Raw genomic sequence first — 21,665 nt, forward strand, 5'->3', positions numbered from 1 at the left:
GCAATGCAGATGTCAAGGGGGAGGGCCAGGTGCCTTTTCCAAATGACTGCCTTTGAAGGAAGCTGCAGTTCAACACTGGCTTGCCCCAGACCTCAGGGATTAGCTAAATACAGAAGGCAAGTAGATCTGGGTAGTTGGGTTTCCTCTCCCAGTGGAAAGGAAACAACAGCCTCAGGGGCAGAGCATCCCCAGTGGCGGGCGGAGGAGGGAGGGGAAAACAAAGCCCGGACCTTCCAAATGGTGCCACCATAAAGGGGAAAATGCCCCTCTGGAATCACTGTAAAGGGCACTCCCCATCCCTCCCGGCCTTTCCTGCACTCCGGACGGAGCTGTTTATAGACTGATGGTCCAGGGGCATTGAAAAGAATACTTTCCTCCAAACTGCTCACAATCTAAAACTGTTTCAAATCAAGCCTCCCCCAGTGGGGCCAGCCTGCTGGTCTGGTGCAGACGAGACTATACCTGCGCTGAAATACCAATGCAGCCTCCAGTATCTGCAGTAGTACTGGCCCACGGTAAAGCCCACCTCCCTGTTTCAAACTTGAAAAAGATTTTTCCGCTCCAGCCCTCTTCCTGACAAGTGAGTATCTTTTCAGCCTATGGTGGAATAAGCTTGGGGGTAGTGATGGAATGGAGTTCTTTTCTGGAAATAGTACTACGGCAATTCACTGTCTCTCTCCCTCTCACCTGCCCTACCTTTACCCTTCCCCACAGTCCAAGATGAGACACAGAGCTCTGAAGCACTGCCTCTTCTTTGCTAAGCAAACAAGCACGCCTACAAAACTCTCGTTTTATTCCCATGCAACCTCCAACCTCCAGACACCAAACTTCCTTCTGGTGGTCCTTGTCACTCTGTTGGTGCCAACTCCCCACGTCCCGGTTAGTTGAGCTAAGCCAATATCCCCCAATGTCTGATGGCTCTTGATGAGTTGTTCATACTGTGTGGAGTGAAAGGCAAGTTCCACACACCTGCATTCTTTCAAAGTCTGTATCTAAGAAATGCTTCCTTTGTGAAAAAATAAGGACTTCCTTCCCCTGCATATTTCTCAACCAGGCAATAACCACCACATGTCTGTCTGGCATTTCAACCAGACACAGGTTGATGCCTTTGCTACGTTTCCAGCACTGCAGGAGGGAAAGGGCTGTTGACAGGGAAAGGTTCCTAGTATGAGGCTGGGGATGGGAGAAACAATTAACCACAGGAAACGCAATTAACAATGCTTAGGAAATTGTTCACACAGCAATTAATTCTGCTTGCTTACCACCACCTAAAGTCAGGCTGCATTCTTTTAAGGTTAAAAACCTATCTTCAAACCTTACAGCTCAGACTGATGGCCATGGATGAAGGTGGCAAGGTGTCCCTGCGTGTACATCTGCTTTTTTCTTACACACATCCCCACCCCAGAACCAAGTTTTCTTTCTCCACATTACTCCGAAGTGCAAGGCCCACGGCTGCAACTCTTCGAGATGATACATGCTAATAAGAATAAGTGACATTTACTGCACACTTTCTGTCTGGGTAACACCTAATTTTCTCCTGCAGTTTATCTGTTCTATGTAGGTCACTTAGTTGAAGAGGCCAGATTCGATTGCCTCAAATAATGACATATTTTCACTGTACAGAGGCCAGGACATGAGAACTAATCGTGGCAGCTTCAAGATAACGATAGCTTCTGATTTGTAATTACCAGGTGAAGGGAGCCAAGGAATTAGCTACTTTTAAAAGATTTCCAAAAAAACATACTATTGGGTTATCGGAGCTTGCCTTGAGCCAGCTTGCTGATGCACTGGAGATGCGGTTCTTTCAAGGAGGGTCTCTGTGTTTTAAGAGAGACACAAATACATACTGCAGATCCAGCTGGGGCCCAGGCCTTACAAAGCTTTGATTTTTCATGTCTAGAAAAGGAAGTGATGGGTCCATCAGGCAAAGATGACAACCTCCCCAGTGCCCCATCAATATGAAAACTCTTGTCAAAATTGCTCCCCTTTCCTGGTACTCAATCTTGTCATTCCAAGGTGCAGAACATACTGCAACCATCAGCTGTGGGAGATCAGAGAGCGAGCAATACCCCAATCTTACTGGATATACCGAGGGCATCCACGAAACGGTGGTCTCCGTTTGCAAAGACACCTGCCCCCGCTTGCTTTTTATCTTGGGTTCCATAGCATCTCTTTATTTAAAAAAAAAAAAAAGTATTCTGAAAACAAGAAGACCACAGATGCGGTGAGAAGCGTTCGGGTCAGAGTACACAAGTAACTTCTCAGACGACTCCCAGAAGTGAAAGGAGAAATAAGAAAGTGAGATGAAGACGGAAAAAGGACCAAAGCCAAATCTGCGGTGCATAAACTCTGTCCTCCCAGTAGAAGCGATGCAACTCAAGTTGCAAAACGAAACTCAAGTTTGGGCATACTTTCTGTTGTTGAATTGAACATTAAGTAAATAAGTGCGAACTATATCGGGGTACAACAACCTCCTCTTGGTTTTTTATTTTATTTTTTTGTAGGCGGGGTGTTGCGGGGAGTCTGAAATAGGCTTTTGTTTGCACTTTTTATTTTTTTCTTCGTCAGCTATTCCTTCTCTCTTACTTCAGTAGGAAAATGAGAATATCTTTCTGGCCTGTGGGGATGGACTGAAGTGTCCTTAGGATAAAGACCCAAGGGAGCTGTGAAGTAAATGAGTTTCCTGACTAATGAGAATTCTGTTTCTTATTCTGCTACTGATTTGCTTGATGGCAGGGGCTGAGAAATCAGTCAGTCTCTCTCTTTACCTTTTGTAAAGGTTCCCCTTTACAGGTAGGATAATGGCTGCTTAGGGCCAGAGGAAAGTTCAGCAGCTGCCACCCCCTGAAGATTTGTTGATAGCAGAGTATCTTGAACATAGAAGGTGCCCCGTAAGTGTTCATTAGAATCAGTAATGATACATGGGGGCAGATGTGAGGGGCTGGATTGTAGGACATGATACTCTTTATAAATAAAACACACATAATACAGGGGTGTAAAGGAGGGAATGAAACAGTGCTGGCAACTATATGGAGGGGTCTGCAAAGAGAAGCTTTTTGATGATTAGAGTATTAGTACCTGCTGCCAGTCCTTGGACCCCTTCTATGGCCAGCACTGTGGCAGACATTCTACAGATATTATCTCAAGACCTGCAGCTTACATTTGAGGTGGGTGCCATCATCATGCCCATTTCACAGACGAGGAAGCTGGTGACTGTAAAGTTTGATCACAGGGGGCTTTTGGAATACGAGGAGGATGACAGTGGGAGGCAGTTGGCTGCTTCATAGTTCATAGTGATCTGGTTACAAATTCTGGTTTGCAGTGGAATCTCGGCAAACCTGGTCTCTTTCTTGCAACTCATGATAATCTCCCTGTGGTTGAGGAATCGCCAATTTTGTATAGTCAGCACCCCGTTCCTGAGGGGGGGGTTACATCATAGTTCCTCACCTTGTTCATCTCACCACACACGCTGCATACCTTCTCCTTCCGCCACATCATCAGCCTGGGTCTGGAGCGAGGACAGCACGGTCCAGAGCCATGGCTGACCGGTGATAGAATACAGAATGATTGGAGAAAGGAACTGTTACTGTTGTAAGCCATGGAGAGTTTGGGGCTCTTTGTTACAGCAGCATGCCTGAGCCGATCTTGACTGATACGTTCAAGTATACGGTAAGTGAGAAATTCCACTTTTATACACTAGGTGTCCATGCGGTCCTTAAAGTTATTCACTTACCGGGTCAGGATCCTTTCTAAAACCCAGCCAGGAAGAGTTTGCACATATTTAGGGCCACTACCTTACCTCTATGAGCAACAACAAGAACAAGTAGCTCTTTAAACATTATGTCATAATATCTCCAATTCTGATCTGCTCTCAGAATCAGACTTAGAAGCTGAGAAGCCTCAGAGTAGCCAGAGTTACTGCTCCTTCACCTCAAGATTTTGGGTGAACACTGGCCTCATCATTTTAGAAAGCTGAGAAGCCTCAGAGTAGCCAGAGTTACTGCTTCTTCACCTCAAGATTTTGGGTGAACACTGGCCTCATCAATTTCTCCCAAAAGACATCTGGATGCAGTGGGGGTGGTCCCCTCCCCCCAATCCCCACAAATGCTCCAGCAGCTCATCCCAAAAGGTCCTGTTCAGACCATCTGAGGGTCAGAAGTGAAATGAGTTTGGGAGACCCTCTCCCTAATGTTATTCACCCCCCCCCCCCACCACTGACAGCCTAAATGCACAATTTATCATGGTTTGACAGGCTCTGCTCAAGAGAGATCCTGGGATGCAACAAGGGGGCTCCATGGGTCAGCAGGGACAAAACAGGGAAAGGCTCCAAGGGGAAGTTCATGTAATCCAGGTGGCAGCTGGGAAATCAGCCACCAAAAACACCATAGGGCAGCCAAACTCTGAAAGTATCCCTCTGGCTAATTGCAGAAAACTTTTATCAAGTATTGAAAATGAACCAAGATAGGATGGACAGACCACACACAGATTCCAGATTTCAGCAGGAGTAATAAACAGACCTACCTGGAGTTATGGTGCTATTTTCTTACTGAAGTTGCCTGCGTTTATGCCAGATGGGGTCCGATAGAAATACTCAGGGGGAGCCAGAGCAAAGGGAAGAGAGAGGGGTTGGCTGCAGGTAAAAGAATTCTCCAGCAACCACAAGGAAGGAGACTGTAGGCCTTGAAAAGTGGCAGCTTGGAATGGGGGTTGTCTGAAATAGTAATTAGGGTACGTGTGGGCCCTGCTGGGTGCCACTTAGAACCTTCCCTGGCTGGCAGAGGATCAAGTTGACAAGAGGGCCAATCAATATGTCAGCAACGCTCCCCAGAGAGCTGCTCAGCCTTTGTTTGTCAAAGAGGGCAAACACGGGGGCCACGGGTGTTCTGCGTTTGCCGAGCAGGTCCCCAGGAACCGGGGGTATCTTTAAAGATCAGTCTTGTCAATACATAACTGGAGGAAGAGATTGGGCTTTCCCTTTGAAAATGGAAGCCTTCAGGCCAAGCAGAGCTTAGGGAGGGGAGGAGGGAGTCAAGCTTGCTGGGTCTTGTGGCTCAGCCTGCGATCAGATTCACAAGGGCCTTAGAGAGGACGGCAAAGCTCCTTCAGAGACCAAGGCAGGACGATGGGGAGGGTCAGGGCTGGGTCTCCCCACCCTGACATCACCTGATTTAGTCAACAACGCCAGGGCTCCCGTGGAAAATGTAGCCAATTCTGAAAGGGCCCCTGCCCAGATGACGGAAAAAACCGCAGCGGAATACTCCGAGCTCAAATGCACCAATGCTGACCTCGAACTTGCACAGGCAATCTGTAAAGGCACTTTTGCAAGTAGTAGTGAAAATTAACACATTGCAAATGAGCCTCCTTGATGATGGTGACAATGAATATTTATTTTGGCACTGTGCCAGGTATTGGGCTAATTACATTATTTGCATCATTTATTCATCATTTATCATTCAGCAGGTATTTATTGAGCCCCTACAGTGTGTTAGGTGTGTATTCCTAGGCACCAGGAATAAAGCAGTTAACAAGACAAGTTCCTCGCTCTCAGGGGAAAAGAGAAACTAAACACATAAGCGAAAAGTAGAGTATAGGGCTAGGGAATGCCAGGGCATGGCGGTTGGGAAATTGACGTTTTTTGGTTTAATTGTAGACCAATTAAAGATGATTGCCTGTGATAGGTAAATCTGAGACAAGGCTTGAAGGAAGTAAGAAAGCAATGCAATGCTGACATCAGGTTTGAGTGAAGCTAGGGGAAAAGAAGAGTGTGGGGTGCTGGGGGGGATCAGTGGTGGGGAGTGGGTGCCCTTGGAAGGGGTCTGCCTTATATTTGGGTGAGATGGGATGACCCTGGAGGATTCTAAAGAGGATGAAAGCTCACTTATTTTCATTCTCACCTTGTGAGGTGGTAATATAATCTACATTTTCTAGATGAGGAAATGGAGGCTTAGGGAGGTCAAGTGACTTGCCCAAGATCACACAGCCAGGAAGCGGGAAATCTGGGATTCAGACTGAGACACTTGTACCTGCAGAGTCAACCACCATGCTCTCCTGCCAGTGACTCACTCCCTCTGAGTCCTCACTGGAGGCCACCAGGCCCTTGGAGTTCTTTAAATGAACCACTACTTTGCCAAGGCTGAACAAGGCAGGTGGGCTACAGAACCACTTGCTAAAAACGGTCAAGGCTCAGTCGGGAACAGACACCTCCTTGTGTAAGCAGTCATTAGTCCTCTATAAATATAAAAACCAGTTTGCTATTTAACTTAAAGGAATCGCTGTTGTCAATAGAAAATAAATCTGTTGGACAACTTCAATTTACCGTCCTGCTGGCTAACAATCAATATGTTTGGTGACTTTTTCCTTGGTGAGTTTACTTATCATCCTTCAGGGATGCAGTACAGTGGGTCTTCTTTAAAGAGGTGAGGGCCCACTGCAATGTATTAACGTATTAATTATCCTTTTTAGGAAGGCTGTCAGTGCCAAAATGACCTTCTGCCTAAAAGAAGAGATGTAAACAAAACCATGAGGGATAACATTCTCAGAAATGCCCCAAGTCTTAAAGGAGTTAAAAATTTTTAAATCTTAAAGGAGTTTAAAAAATAAAAATCCCTTCCAAACCACCTTGGTGAAGTGATTTCTTTTAGTTTCGCCCCATTGTATTGCAATACATTGAATGGAATAAATTTTCAAAGCCCTGCAGGGAAGTTACGCCCACAAATCCCTTTACTAGTAATGGGATTTGTGCACCTATCTGTTAAGAATGCTCTGAAAACTGACTTGCCTGTGTCTAACTTCCAGCCTACAGCTTCCAAAATGGTTGCAAGGCTTATGGCACAGGAATTAACACAGATGAGGAAGGATGAGTTGTAGATACGGTACTAGAATCCTGGCAGGACCACGGAATATGAGAGGGGCTTGGGAGAAATGCACCTGCATTTACCCCTCTACCTGCACTCTCTCATCTTCCAGCTATGGTGCTAAAGTGGTCCTCGGCAAGCATTCTGTCTGCGCCTTTCTAATTCTAGTCCCTCACAAAAGCAGGGAGACTTTCTGGCCTGCATGTCTGCCATGAGGACAAGGTGAAAGTTGCAGGAGACAGCTCTGGGACCGGAGAGCAGTGTGTTCCCGAGACAAGAAGAATCCACATGGAGGGACCGGCACATTCATCTATTCCTGTGACAGGCTTGGGATGGTACAGTGAGTGGGAAGTGGTATGAGACTAATCAATTCCTGTGTTTGGAGGAAACAAACGGGGCTCCCTGCCGCTGTAGGGTGCATGGTGCCCCCAAGCCGGTGTCATCCCCACCCGCTTCGTCCCCTTGCACCTGCTGCACTGCAGGTGGCAGCTATTAACAGTGTGGGTGTGTGGTGTCTGGTGTGCTCAGGTGACCTCTAACAAGGCCCCCTGGCTCCCAGCATCACCGGGCAGATCGATACGTAAGACAGACCCATGAGCTGACATCCACTTTCTGTTTCTGGTGCGGGGTCCCCAGGAACGTACACTGGAGGACAGGCGATGCTGGCCAGGCACCCCATTGTCCACCGAGCCAGCTCATCCTTGGGCTGATAAATACACACCTGGAGCCATTCAATGTACAGAGCATCATTTCCCACCCCAGACTACTCTGTTCCTGCTGCTATTTTTCCCTGGAAAGAACTAAAATAAAAGCCTTTCTTTCTCCAAGAAAGGACCCATGTGATCAAAATACCTTTAGAGAATGATAACATCGGTAGGTTTTATTCTTCAAATAAATCACGGTCTCGGATTTTAAGAGCTTTTGTGATAGCAGAACACATCCCCACAATCCATACACATACACCTCAGTGCATCTTTCTTCCGCCCTACCCCGAAGCTTGTCATTTGGTGTCAACAATCCAAGCATCATTCGTCTTTCTTTAAAGAACAGCAACCAGCAGTCCTGTTCAAGAGGGGGCCGGTCCACAAGACCACCAACTACAAAAGGAAGGCGACGTGGGCTGCACGCGGCATGCGGCCACCGGAATCCTAGGAAGCAGACATCATGAATGTTTTAGAGGATGAGATGTCATATCGATCAGGAGATGTGCTGTGTGTGCTGGAACAAAGAGGGGGAACTCTCTCGTGAAAAATAGCCTTCTGCAGGAGGGAGTGGGGAGGGGGTTCTGGGAGGTGGCCGTTAGGGCGCTGGCCCTACTCTGTTCCCTCAGCTGCAGCAAATGAGGGAAAGAGAGTCTGGACTCACTTCCCTTCCTGAGTCCCGGGCAGCCCCCAGCAAACCACTCCCTGTGAGCCTTCTGACTGAACCCAGAACCCACAGCCAGGCAGCCTGAGATTGGCAGCCAAGCCAGGGGGCCTTAGGAACAGGATAAAGGAAGAGCTATCTCCCTATCTTGGGTCCCTGAGAGATTCAGTCCCATCAGGGTTCAAATCCCCACACTACTACTCATAAGCAGATGAACTTGTACCAATGAATTCACCTCTCTGAGCTTTGCTTTCCTTAGCTAGAATAAAAGCTAACATTTTTATAAAGCACTGACTCAGGGGCCAACATTCTGCTGAGCACTTGGTATACATTACTTTATTTGCCCTTTACAGTAAACCTGGAGGTGGGTACTGTTATCATTCCCATTTTGTGATGAAAAGATTGAGGCAGAAAGGTGTTGGGAACTTTGCCCACACTGATAGGGCTCACAGTTGGGGCAGCTGGTTATGGAATCAAGCACATGCTCTCAGCCCTTTATATCTCTATGGGGAGAGGGGTGATCAAACCAACCTTGTAGGGCCTTGTGATATAAAGGAGACAGGAACCTGGGAGTATCAAACACAAAGGAGGCACTCAAGAAACGTGTCTCACTTCCTGTTGGGTCTCGGATCACTCTGTCATTACAACAATGGTGATCACGGCTAACTTTTATTAAGCCCTTACTGGGTGCCAGGCACCGATTTTATGGAGTGTGTATATTATTCTCCCATCTCGTAGATGAAGACACTGAAGCTCAAGGAACTGAAGTCACATGCAGCTGGTAAGTGGTCGAGGGGTGATTTGAACCTGAGCCCCGTGACACCTACGGCCTGAGTACTGCACCACCCAACTCATAGCAGGACGACTGTCAGCTCAAGGTCCAATACCAGTGAAGATGGGGGATGTATATTCATCTAGATATTCTTCCCCCATTGGCCTGAATCCCCTATCAGAGACACCTTTGTGGCTTCCTTTTCTGCATCCCATCAGAATGGCAGAGCCACAGTCAAGAGGGGCTCCAAGGTCGTCTGGTCCACACCTTTGCTGTACAGATGGTGCCCATGACAGCCAATGACTGGCTGAGCCAGGATTTGAAATTTGGTCTCTTGATTCTTTGTCTGGTGCCCTCTCTACTGTCTCGTCCACCTCCTTAAAGACAGAGAAGCTGATGGGCAATGAAATGCCTTAAAAAACAGACCATGAGGGCACTGCAGAGAAGCCTTCTCCTCTCACCTAAGATTTTTATTACTATGATTTGCAATGCAGGGCATGAGCAAAAATAAATTAGTCAACAAAAGGGGCATTGTGGTTCTTTCTGATCCTAAATTCATTAGCTCGGGTTTCTATGGCAAATTACTTCTACCACAGAAGTTCATTCACACCTACAATCTAAAATCACCATTTTTCTATTTCTACCCGGTTCAAGGATGTCATGGTCGATATAGATGTGTTCCCTCCTGCGTGTGAACTTGGTAATTTTTCAGGAGTGAGAAATGAGTTGAAGAAATAAAGACGTTGAGCAAATCCTGTATGTAATTCTCATTTCAATTTGGTCATTTGTTCAGCAAAGCCAAATTAGGCACATGGGGAGGCTGCCAGTGTTCTTTTCAATTTTTAATTTTTGACATGGTTCGCTCAAGGATTTTTTTTTTTAACTCAGGAATAAAAAAATCTCATGTTACAGTAAATTGGGCTTGCTCTTTCTCTTAAATGGTTTTTTTTTTTTTTTTTTTTTTTTTGCGGTACGCGGGCCTCTCACTGTTGTGGCCTCTCCCGTTGCGGAGCACAGGCTCCGGACGCACAGGCTCAGTGGCCATAGCTCACGGGCCCAGCCGCTCCGCGGCATGTGGGATCCTCCCGGACCGGGGCACGAACCCGTGTCCCCTGCATCGGCAGGCGGACTCTCAACCACTGCGCCACCAGGGAAGCCCCTCTTAAATGGTTTTTAGTTAAGTGGATTTCACATGCCTAACGTAAAACATTTAAAACTTGATTCTGATGGAAAGAAACATCACGTTAAAAAAAAAATTAGTTCTCTCTCCCAGGGATTGATCATACAGTAGGAACTGAAAATCCCAGAGATATGGTAATCCTGGTTCTCTGATGTGCTTAATATCAACACAGTCAACTTTTTACCGGGAGAAAGCTAGTCTGGATAAAAAAGGATACTTTCTTTTCGGAATGCAAGCCACCTAAATCCATCAAAAAAGAACATTTTCCTCTGCAATTAGATAAATGACACAATTAGGCTTATTTGGAGTTCTTGACAATTTACTTGGCAGAGCTAATTTCAGGGGCTTTAAGTGACACTTAAGTCCCACACATTTCTTTCCTGCTGAAGGTACACATTTCTCTCAACAGGTAGCAGCACTGTAACTGCTGTGGCATTTTTGGCTTATACAAAGCATTGCAATGACAGCAGAAAGACATTCAACACGGCTCATAATTAGCCATCCTCCTCCCTTCGGCTGGTGCTCCCTCTCCACCCCCCCACCCCCAATTACTCGATGGAAGATCCCAACTCAGGTATTACCCAATTCACCTCCAGGCGGGGGTTGGTGTCTCCTCTAATACCAGCCTGGGAGAGAGATGCTCCCTGACCTACATGTTTGGAACTCAAGAAGGATGAACACGTTTGAAAAGTTCCCCCACTTGTTTGTTTTTTTTTTTTTTTGCGGCACGCAGGGCTCTCACTGCCGTGGCCTCTCCCGTTGCAGAGCACAGGCTCCGGACGCACAGGCTCAGCGGCCATGGGTCACGGGCCCAGCCGCTCCGCGGCATGTGGGATCCTCCCAGACCGGGGCACGAACCCGTGTCCCCTGCATCGGCAGGCAGACTCTCAACCACTGCGCCACCAGGGAAGCACCCCCCCCGACCCCGCCACTTGTTTTTATTACTTAGATCTTTGAGGCTGAAGTTTCTAAAATGTCCACATTCGTTTTATCTGATTTCATTTAGTCTTTAATATAAGACACTCCTGTGGTAGATATTTTATTATCCCTATTTTACAAATGAAGAGAAGGAGACACCAGTTATACAACACGCCCAAGGTCAAGGGTTACCAGATTAAAAAAAAAAAGAAAGTTAAATCTGGCAATTCTACCAAGTCCCCATAGTTAGACTAAATCTCAGCAGCCCCAGGAACAGCCCCTTGGCTGCTGCCCTCAGATCCTCTAAGCTTAGCTCCAGATCTGTCAGAAAGAACTGTCCAAGGTAACCAGAGTTGGGTCTCTCCTCTGAACTTCTAGAGTTCTCTAATCTAAATGTCATTTGCATTCTGCTTCCAGTCCAACAGAAATAAAACACGAGCCACATATGCAACTTAAAATGTTCTAGTAACCACATTAAATAGGTAAAAATAAATGTCATGCTTTCAACCTAATACATCCAAAACATTATCACTTCAATATGTAATCAATGTAAAAGTCATTTTTCCTTAAGTCTTCCAAATCTCCCTTGTAATTCTGCACTAAGAGCATATCTCAGTTGAGGTGCTAAACTTTCAGTGGTTAGAGTGAAATGTGGTCCTGTCAAAACAATAAAAGTCTGTTAAACAGAAAAATATATTCCTTCAGTTTTTAAATTTACTTACAATGAAATGAAGTGAAAAATTCAGTTCACATATGGCTATTGGACAGAGCAGTTCTAGACCACTGTGGCTAAATGCGGTTCTTCTAGGCCAGTTTCCTCCTCTCTGCCCCCAGGATATTTTGTATCCGCACCTCTCACAGCATCTATGGCTTTATGTGGTGATAACTTATTTGCTGATCACCCTACTTCCCCTCCCATCCCCCCTCAAACTTTGATTCATGAGCACCTTGAGGGGTGAGAGTGAGTCTTTATACCCCCTCTTTTCAATTTGCTGCACTAGAGCCACTATCAGGTTTAGAACACACTCGTGTCCAAAAACTATTTATTGAATGAAAGAATGGCTTAACAACTTGTGTTTAAAAAAATGCAGTTGGGCTTCCCTGGTGGCGCAGTGGTTGAGAGTCCGCCTGCCGATGTAGGGGACACGGGTTCGTGCCCCGGTCCGGGAGGATCCCACATGCCGCGGAGCGGCTGGGCCCGTGAGCTATGGCCGCTGAGCCTGCGCATCTGAAGCCTGTGTTCCGCAACGGGAGAGGCCACGGCAGTGAGAGGCCCGCGTACCACAAAAAAAAAAAAAAAAAAAAAAAAAAAAAGCAGTTAATTGAGGTCTTACAGTGTACCAGGCTAAGAATAATCATGGCAATAGTAATGAACAGTATCTATTGAATTCTGACTTTGTACCAGGCTCTCCATTACTACCAGCTTTTAAGCATTTTCTCATTTGAATACACTGCTCCCCACCCCCCCAAAATCATCTTTGAGGCAGGACCTATTATTTCCATTTTACAGATGAGAAAACTGAGGCTTAGGGAGATTAAATAATGTGCCCACTTTCACACAGCTACTAAGCGCCAGAGCCAGGAATATGCGGATGTATGTCAACCTCCCTGTTGGTGTTTCCCTAACCTCAGCCATCATGGACCACATTCCTGAGTTTTTACTAAATCTGATCTCCACTCGCGCTAGTATTTCCTCACTACCTTTTAAAATCAATACCCCCCCTTAAAACTTTAATCCACTTAGCCTCAACCCAAAATAGTATCTGTGAAATAGAATGTGTGATGTATTAGTTATAAGGCTTTGTGATACACGAAAATGGACATAGGATTATTGAAATAAAGACGTTTGCCCACACAGCACACAGTCACACTGCGCATGTGCTACTAGTGGTCTGTCTCCTGCAGTGGAGAAAACATTACCCCCTGCTGGACTGCCTCTAACTTCGAACATTTGTCTTTCTATTCCCAAGGACCCACCATTATTTCTGTGTTTTCCCTGCCTTCTACAGTGGTCTAAGAAAGCGAAAACATCAGCAGTAGAAGAATGGGCTGGAAAGAAGGCTGCCCGTGCCTGTCTCTTCTCATTATTTCCAGCTGGATAAAAGCAAAACACAAGCAAACCACAAGACCTGACCTCCCACCCACCCCCTCCACCTTGAGGCTTTTTCTTTACTTCTTCAGGGCCAGAGGACTAAGACTGCTTCAGGTAGGCTGCATCCATGGGGTCAGTCCTTCCTGCTGAGAGCCTCCCCACCTTAGGCCAGGGTGATGCCAGCAGGGTCTGGAACCTGCTAGAATCCAAGAGTCCTGCTTCTGCCCAGAAACATGTCCACAGCCCAGACCACCACAGATGTGTTCCTGGGCATCTCAGTTTCTACTTAATTCATAAATTCACCAGCCATCATTGAGCACCAACTATATCCTAGATATTGCAAACCCTCAATGCAATTTTCTGTCTTTGTTTTAAAAAAATGTTATCGAAGTAGAGTTGATTTACAATGTTGTGTTAATTTCTGCTGTCTAGCAAAGTGATTCAGTTATACACATATATATTCTTTTTCATATTCTTTTCCGTTATGGTTTATCACAGGATATTGAACATAGTTCCCTATGCTATACGGTAGGACCCGGTTGTTTATCCATCCTGTATATACTAGTTTTCAATGCAATTTTCAATAACAATAATAGTCAACATTAATATAGTGGTTACTGTGTGCTAGACACTGTTCTAAGAACGTTAAACATTTAGATATGAAATGTTTGGTAGATCAAAGATGGTAGAATATCAGTAATTTTATACGGTCCAACTTAAATATATTAATCACTTAATACAATAGCCCCAGGGACCGATACTTTTATTATACCCATTTACAGATGAAGAAACTATAGGGGAGAGAGATTAAGTAACTTGGTCATTCCACCACTAGTAATAGAGCTGGGCTGTGAACTTAGGGACTTTGGCTCAAAACACTTAACCATAATGCTTTCTGCCTCTTACAGCAAAAGTGCCAAAAAAGAATGCTGCCTTCTGCCTAAAGGCTAGACGCTATACTTCAGGTGCACTGTGGCTAAGATACACTTTTATGGGAACAATGGAACATGATGGTTAGAGTAGCTTTGCAGCCAAAAACCCTTGGCCTCAAATCCAGATCCCTTTGGACCTTAGTATCTGTGAGACTCTGGGAAAGTTTAGTTTAGTTTAGTTTTTCAACTTCTCAGACCCTCTATTTCCTCATCTGTAAACTGAGAATCTTAAAACTCCCTACCTCCCAGGGGAGATTGTCACATTAAACAAAATAAAGCATGCAAAGCACTTGGCTTGACAAAGAGTTACAGGCTCAACAAATTAGTTATTGTGTGAACTGGCCAGAAAGAACTGTCTGGAGAAAAGTATCTTTCAGATTCCAAACAGCTAGATTAGAGGCAAATAGTCATTCCTGAATTGGAGATGTCCTGCCTTCCGAATTAAAACATCAGTAAAATAACTTCACATTTTCTATCATTAATGGATGTGCAATTATAGAGGAGATTAGTGATTTAAGCCAAACATATAAACTCTCAGGGTGGAAATTTTAAGCACTGTGCCTAAAATTGGGGAGATACTTTCAGAGAGAAGATATTTTAGACAGTGGCTCTGAGATGGCATAAAGGGAGGGTTCTCTCCTCCACTCTCTGGTCAGCCCTGACCATGGATGTGCAGACCGAAGGCAGGTGGGTCTTGGGGGATCTGGGCTCTGGCAGAAGGACTGCATCCCCTTTCCCCCCATCAGGCACAGAGCTGCCCCAAACCAGACAATGCACTGGGTAGTTGTGCCGGGGGCATGTGACTGGAAATATCTGTCTGTAAGCATTCTTGGGGCAAATTCTTTTTTTCTTTAGTCTGGGAGGCTGACCCCATGAGTTTGAGCTGAACAGCTATGTATTAGCTTAGGACTGTTAGGGCTCAGCTTGACCTAGCTTCAGCAGAATAGGGCAATTTTTGGAAGGTTGTTAAAATAGCTCATGGAAGTGAGGGAAGATCTGCCTCACCAAGCCCTGTCTTTCTTCTCTGTCAGGGGGCTCTCTCCACAAAGGGTGGACCGTGGCCATAGAGAATGCCAGACTCATCGTCCCACCCTCTTGGGCCACCAGAGAAAAGAGAGCTTCATTTTTTGAGTTTCACTTTTAGACAGGCAAGCATTCTGATTGTCGCAGCTGGGGTCATGTGCCCTTCCTTGGGCCTGTCACTGTGGCCTTGAAGGTAAGATAACACTATGGCCCTGACCTGAAGACAATGCGAAGAGGGTGTTGAGTATAGACCTGGCCACCAAGTAAAGATGTCACATCTAGCAAATAAAAATATAGGATGCTAGTTAAATTTGAATTTCCCATGCAATATTCAGGACATAGTTATACTAAAAACATTATTTGTTATTTATCTGCAACTCAGATTTAACTGGGGTTCTACACTGAATCTGGTAGCCCTGTCACCAAGGGAATTGGTGTGAGCCAGTCAGGCTCCCCATTTTGTGTCTACCACAGTTTGTATAAACCCTTGAAGAGGTACAGAGTTCTTTGTGGAACAAAGCACTGTCCATGCTCAGGGGTGCCCCTGAGACCCTGCTCCATGCTGTGTTGGGATGGCTGTCTGCCCAGATGAGAATCTGTGTCAGGCATCTGCATTTTTCACCAAGTGTCAAAACTGCCTGGCTGTCTGATGTGTAAAGCATATGGACTATACTTCTTTTCTTTTTTTTTTTTGTGGTACGCGGGCCTCTCATTGTTGTGGCCTCTCCCGTTGCGGAGCACAGGCTCCGGACGCGCAGGCTCAGCGGCCATGGCTCACGGGCCCAGCCGCTCCGCGGCATGTGGGATCTTCCCGGACTGGGGCACGAACCTGTGTCCCCTGCATCGGCAGGTGGACTCTCAACCACTGTGCCACCAGGGAAACCCTGGACTATACTTTTTATCAACCATATCGGTTCCCGGGTGGGACCTGAGGAATTTATCAGAAAATTCAGCTAGAATTATTAGAGAAATGCAAATCAAAACTACAATGAGGTACTATCTCACACCGGTCAGAACGGCCATCATTAAAAAGTCTACAAATAACAAATGCTGGAGAGGGTGTGGAGAAAAGGGAGCCCTCCTACACTCTTGGTAGCAATGTAAGTTGTTGCAGCCACTACGGAGAACAGTATGGATGTTCCTCAGAAAACTAAAAACAGAATTACCATGTGATCCAGCAATCCCACTCCTGGGCATATATCCAGACAAAACTGTAATTCGAAATGATACATGGACCTCTATGTTCATAGCAGCACTATTTACAGTAGCTAAGACATGGAAACTGCCTAAATGTCCATTGACAGATGAATGGATAAAGATATGGGGTAGATGTGTGTGTGTGTAGTAAGCGAAATAAGTCAGAAAGAGAAAGACAACTATCATATGATATCACTTACATGTGGAATCTAAAATATGACACAAATGAACTTATCTATGAAACAGAAACAGACTCACAGACATAGAGATCAGACTTGTGGTTGCCAAGGGGGAGGGGGAGTGGGGGAGGGATGGATTGGGAGTTTGGGATTAGCAGATGCAAATCATTATCTATAGAATGGATAAACAACAAGGTCCTATTGTATAGCACAGAGAACTATATTCAATATCCCATAATAAACTTTAATGGAAAAGAAAAAGAAAAACAAAATTCAGCTAGCATCAAACTGTGATTCCACTCTTGCCAAAGCTCCCTAGAGATGTCTGATAGTCAGCATGAGGCTACCTAGCTGGTCCAAGCCCATCTCTTAGGCTGGGTTTTAGTGCCCTTTTTCTAGAAGGCTCCCTACAACCCGTTTATAAGGTCTCTCCCTCTCTAGTCTTGGCTGAAAATTTGGAACGTAAAGATCTCTGCAAGTTCCATTTCTGCCAACAGTGTTGATTCCTGTAAATATTTACCAAACTTGCTCTGCAGTCAAGGCACAGCCATTTTTTCTCTTCCTCTGGAAGGAAGTTTATTACACAAAGTAATAGGTGATGTCTTCTTACTGCCATATCAATCTGCTGTAGTACCCGTGAGCTGAACTTCTTCAAGAGCAAGAACAAACAGTTGTTACTGAAACCTTCCACACGGAGGAAACCAATAAAACCAGAAGCAAAAGCAAACCAACAAACCAAACTTTTATAGAGATTTATTCTCTGTTGGAATACTGAACACAAAGACAGAGCAGCCCAAAGCTGAAGTTCAATTATATTTCCTAAAGTAGGAAAACCAAACAGTTCAATTTGATTTTTCCTTCAGACAATACTTTCTTATTCTGGTGATAAGGGGTGACTTTTCAGCACCAAGTATCCCAGAAAGAACTCTGAGCGATGGGGTGAAGTACTGGGCTTGGATTTAGGATACACAAAGCCAGCCCAGGGGCAAGGTCAGTCTAGGCAAGATTTTGAGCTGAAGAACTTTTTCTGTGTGTTCTCCCATCTGTTCCCAGGAGCAAGCGATGCCTGAAAAACTCTGTGTGAATGAACTGATAGTTTTAGTGAAAGAAAAAGGTAGTCTAGGGGCCTCTGGGCATCACGTTTGGACTTAAGGGCAAGACTGTATTTCTTTTTCTGGGAAGGCCGTATGCACTTAGAACAGAATCCTTAATGAAGCACCATATGATCTCGGACTTGACCTTCAATGTTCTTTCCATGCAGCCCTGTGCTTCATACAGTGGTCAGGAGCCAGCTCTCACTGGGTGAGGGTACTTGGCTCTCCACGGTCTTTCTGAGAAATATGCTTCAGTGCACATGGGACCACTTTGTCCACAGGAGGGGTTACCATTCTGATAAGTGGCTTTAGCCAATTAGTTTATTTTTGATGAGTTTATTTTTTTTCCCATTCCATACTCCTAATTCAATATCCTTATTTCATATAGCACTTAGAAGGCTGATTGACCCTTATAAGGATGCATGCCTAGGGTATGATGGGCCCTATTATGAAAACTGAGCAGACTGCTTAGTGGTAACAAGACACACTTCTCACATAGATTCTCTTTATAGGTCGACTATCTCTCTGTGTATCTATGTATATGTATGTACACAAATGCATATAAACAAAAATGTATATATGTCTGTATATATGTGTGTGTGTACACATGTATATCTCTCCTTGCATATATGTATATGTCTAATTAGTGATTTGTCTTCACTAGTTCTATCCAGGTTTGCTGCTGTGTATTCTAGACGGGCAGTGACTAGGTACGTCTGGTTCACTATTGTACATCTGGAATCCAGCACAGTAAAAACAGTCTTTACATAGCTCCTTCCTTTGCCAAGCACTGTGCTAAGGGCTAGTCAAGAACTCTCTCATTTAATCGCTCCAAAACCCCTATAAGACAAGTACTATTATTGTGCCCATTTTACAGGGAGGAAACTGAGTCACAGGGAGGCTAAGTATCCTGGCTGTGCTCACGTCGCTCGTAAATATTAATAATAATAATGAAAAAAACCCTGGGATTTGATCCTGAGCAGTCTGGATTCTAGAGCCTGTTTTCTTGCCTTGTACTGGAAAATACCTGTTCTATAATTAATAAATAAATGGATGACTAGTAAGACTAAAGCATTCTGTGACAAAACCATGGTTTTCACCCCTAGCTGTTAGACCCAGAATTCGCATAAAATTCTCTAAAAGTACTGCCCATTCCAGCATTTCTCCCTCTGACTCACGTCTGTGGCTTTCCACACCATCTAAGGCTCATCCTAACTTCCAGAGTCTGTATTATTCTCACAATTCTATTACACGAACTCCCTGTTGTGGGATTGCTAATTGCTAATCCCCACATCAGTGGATACATGTTTAGGTGGACACTGCTGCTGCCTGCTCTTTGCATTTTAGAGTGGTCTTCAACAGCCAAGGAAACTGTGGGCCAAACCTCCTCGTGAAGGACAAGCTTCTTGTGATGAGCTACAGGAAGCTACGCCCCCTGAACACCCAGGTGAGGCCCATCTGATCTCACGCCTTGAGAAGAGCAAAGAAGTATCCAAGATCCAAACCATGTTCATCTCCAGACAACTAAACAGACCACTGGAATCAGAAGTTGTGTTTCTCTCCATTCACAATCCACTCCCCATCACAGGTGGGCCCCCATCATGGCCCTGGGAGAGGAGTATCACACTCTCTGAGCTCAGACGGGCGATCAAATCCTATCCTCAAGTCTCAGGGGCTAATTAAGCCTCTACGGCTGGTCAATGATCGTTATTGTGGCAGTGATTTTAAACAACTTCTAGGCGGTCTCTTCCTGTTCAAAAACTTCTCTCCATCTTTTCATGTATGATTGACACAAACAAATTTCGAATGGTAGAATTTCTGTCAACCCCCCAGAATGCTTCTCTAATTCCGTACCCAAAAGGCAGCACTGCCTGACCCACAAACTTGTATCTGCTCTTTGAAAATACAAAGACAACATGGACGAAAACGCTACCAGCAGTCCACTCTTCTCCCCAATCAAGCCACACAGACCCAATACTTGACGCTTCCTTTTGCCACTTGGATTCCAATTTTCAATTCCCGTTGGAGACATCTCATGTTCTCACTGTGGCATCATCTGTTAATGCCCACTGTCAATGGGGAAGAATCATTCAGCACTAAAACGCATGGAAAACAAACAAAAAAAGGATTCTACTTTCCAAGCAAGCCAGGTTCCAAGGACTGCTACTAGAGAGAAGTGTCCAACACTTTTCCACTTAAATCACTTTCAAAACTTTTAATGAATCTTCTCTTTTAAACAAATAATGCCATTAGCATGGATGCTCTGCAAATGAGATGCAGGGCCTGCATTTGTTTGGCTTCCTCGATATTGTTTCAGAAACCTGATTACATCAAATATTTTTCAGTTTATGCAAAGCAGAACTTCTCAGTACATTTTTTTTGAAGAGTATGTAGTTTTCATTTGCATGTTAGTCCCAAGTGGTAAATTTACACTCTGAATGTAGGATTAACAAATTTCCATGTCTGTACTGCATTTTGAAACTTAACCATAAAGAAGTTGCTTTCATATGCCAAGAGGCTTCAGAATCTGAAACCGAATGAACGTGGAGGCACCTGGATGCAAGAGTTTAGCACATAGACAGACAGCACCAAGGAAAGCTGTTTTCCCAGAGGAACATATTTTTGTAGTCACCTATTACATACAGTGGTTTTTCAAAAACTGATTTCAAGTCATTTTGGAGAATTCAGGGACAAGGATACACTTTGTGCGGCTAAGAAACCATTCAGATTCTGGGATCCACAGATATGCATCTAAACCCCTTTCCAACTGCTCTTTCCCAGTCTGGCGAGCAGGACTGGCAGTGCCGCTTCCTCCCTGCCAGTGAACAATGTTAGGGCTTGAGAGAGCGATGCATGATCACATTTACTGTAGCATCAACTCTTTTTTTCTTAATTGTCCTGAGAACCTAGAAAGGAAACAAGCGTCTGTGCTGACAGAGGAGCTCAGCGTGAACTCTCATTTTTCACATGGAGCTAATTAAAAACTGAAATTAGTTAAATATGGAAATGACACTTGCAAGCACTTTAGTAGAATTCTGGCAAAATCCCTCTGGTGTGCTGTGACATTACCTGCTGCTCCGAAACTCCCCAACTGAATTTCACAGTTAAAGGGCTGAGCAAAGGGAAAGTTATTATTGAGATTTCGGATTCAGAACGGGTCTGTAAAACTCCAAATTAAATTTCACGGCTGGTCCTTGAGTGGTTGGCAATATATAACGCAGGCCAATGGAGTGGGCTGCTCACAATGTCCCTGCAAGCAGCCACTGCAATTACTCCTCTTTAGGTATGGTCCTGTGGGTGGCATGGGGGGACAATCAGAAGGTTAACGGATGTATTTCTCCCGGAATCCGACTCGGGGTGCTTCACATACACGCCAGTTCCAACAAAGAGCCAGATTCATGCTTGGGGTATGATTGGCCCTATTATGAAAATTGAGGAGACTGCTCAGGGGTTACGAGACACCCTTCTCAAATGGATTCTCTTTATAGGTCGGACTGTCTGGGTATCTATGTATATGTATGTACAGAAATGCATATAAACATACATGTATATATGTGTATATTTATGTGTGTGCACACATACATATCTCTCCCTGCATATATGTATATGTCTTATAGGAATTTCTGTTTTTACTTATAATTGTGATACCCCATCATGAAGCCGGGAGATCAAGCAGCTTGAGTGTTAGAGGGAAGGGAGAATGGTCTTCTCTTAAAATCCCTGGTAGAAGAAACAGCCTTTCCAAACGGACAGTGAGGAAGCGGGATCTTCCAACATAGATGGCAACAGAACACCAGCCACGATGCCACAGTCCTCCTTCACAGGCAAAAGCAGTAGCGTTTGCTCAAGGGCAAATTATGGTGTTTGTCTACATCTGCATACAATTTAATTAAACCCGCCTACGTGTCTGACGGTTCTGGATCTGTGGCAGAGTGTTTGGGAAGTCCAGCCACTCTGCAAACAACTGGAGTGTTGGGATTTTACTGTCTTTCCGACACCCTGTCCACTTGCCCTTGAGGCATCCCCTCCTCCTGGAGCCCGGCCAAGACTGAGGCAGAC

The 21,665-nt window shown here is 45.0% G+C and overlaps 1 protein-coding gene across 7 annotated transcripts in view; it reads right to left on the reverse strand.

The window, feature by feature from the left end:
* Window positions 1-21,665, reverse strand: part of TENM2 (teneurin transmembrane protein 2) — a 1,009,203-nt gene that overhangs the window by 241,988 nt on the left and 745,550 nt on the right. The window lies entirely within an intron of this gene.

This window comes from Mesoplodon densirostris, chromosome 3, assembly GCF_025265405.1.
Source record: "Mesoplodon densirostris isolate mMesDen1 chromosome 3, mMesDen1 primary haplotype, whole genome shotgun sequence".
In the NCBI taxonomy this organism is placed as follows: Eukaryota; Metazoa; Chordata; class Mammalia; order Artiodactyla; family Ziphiidae; genus Mesoplodon; species Mesoplodon densirostris.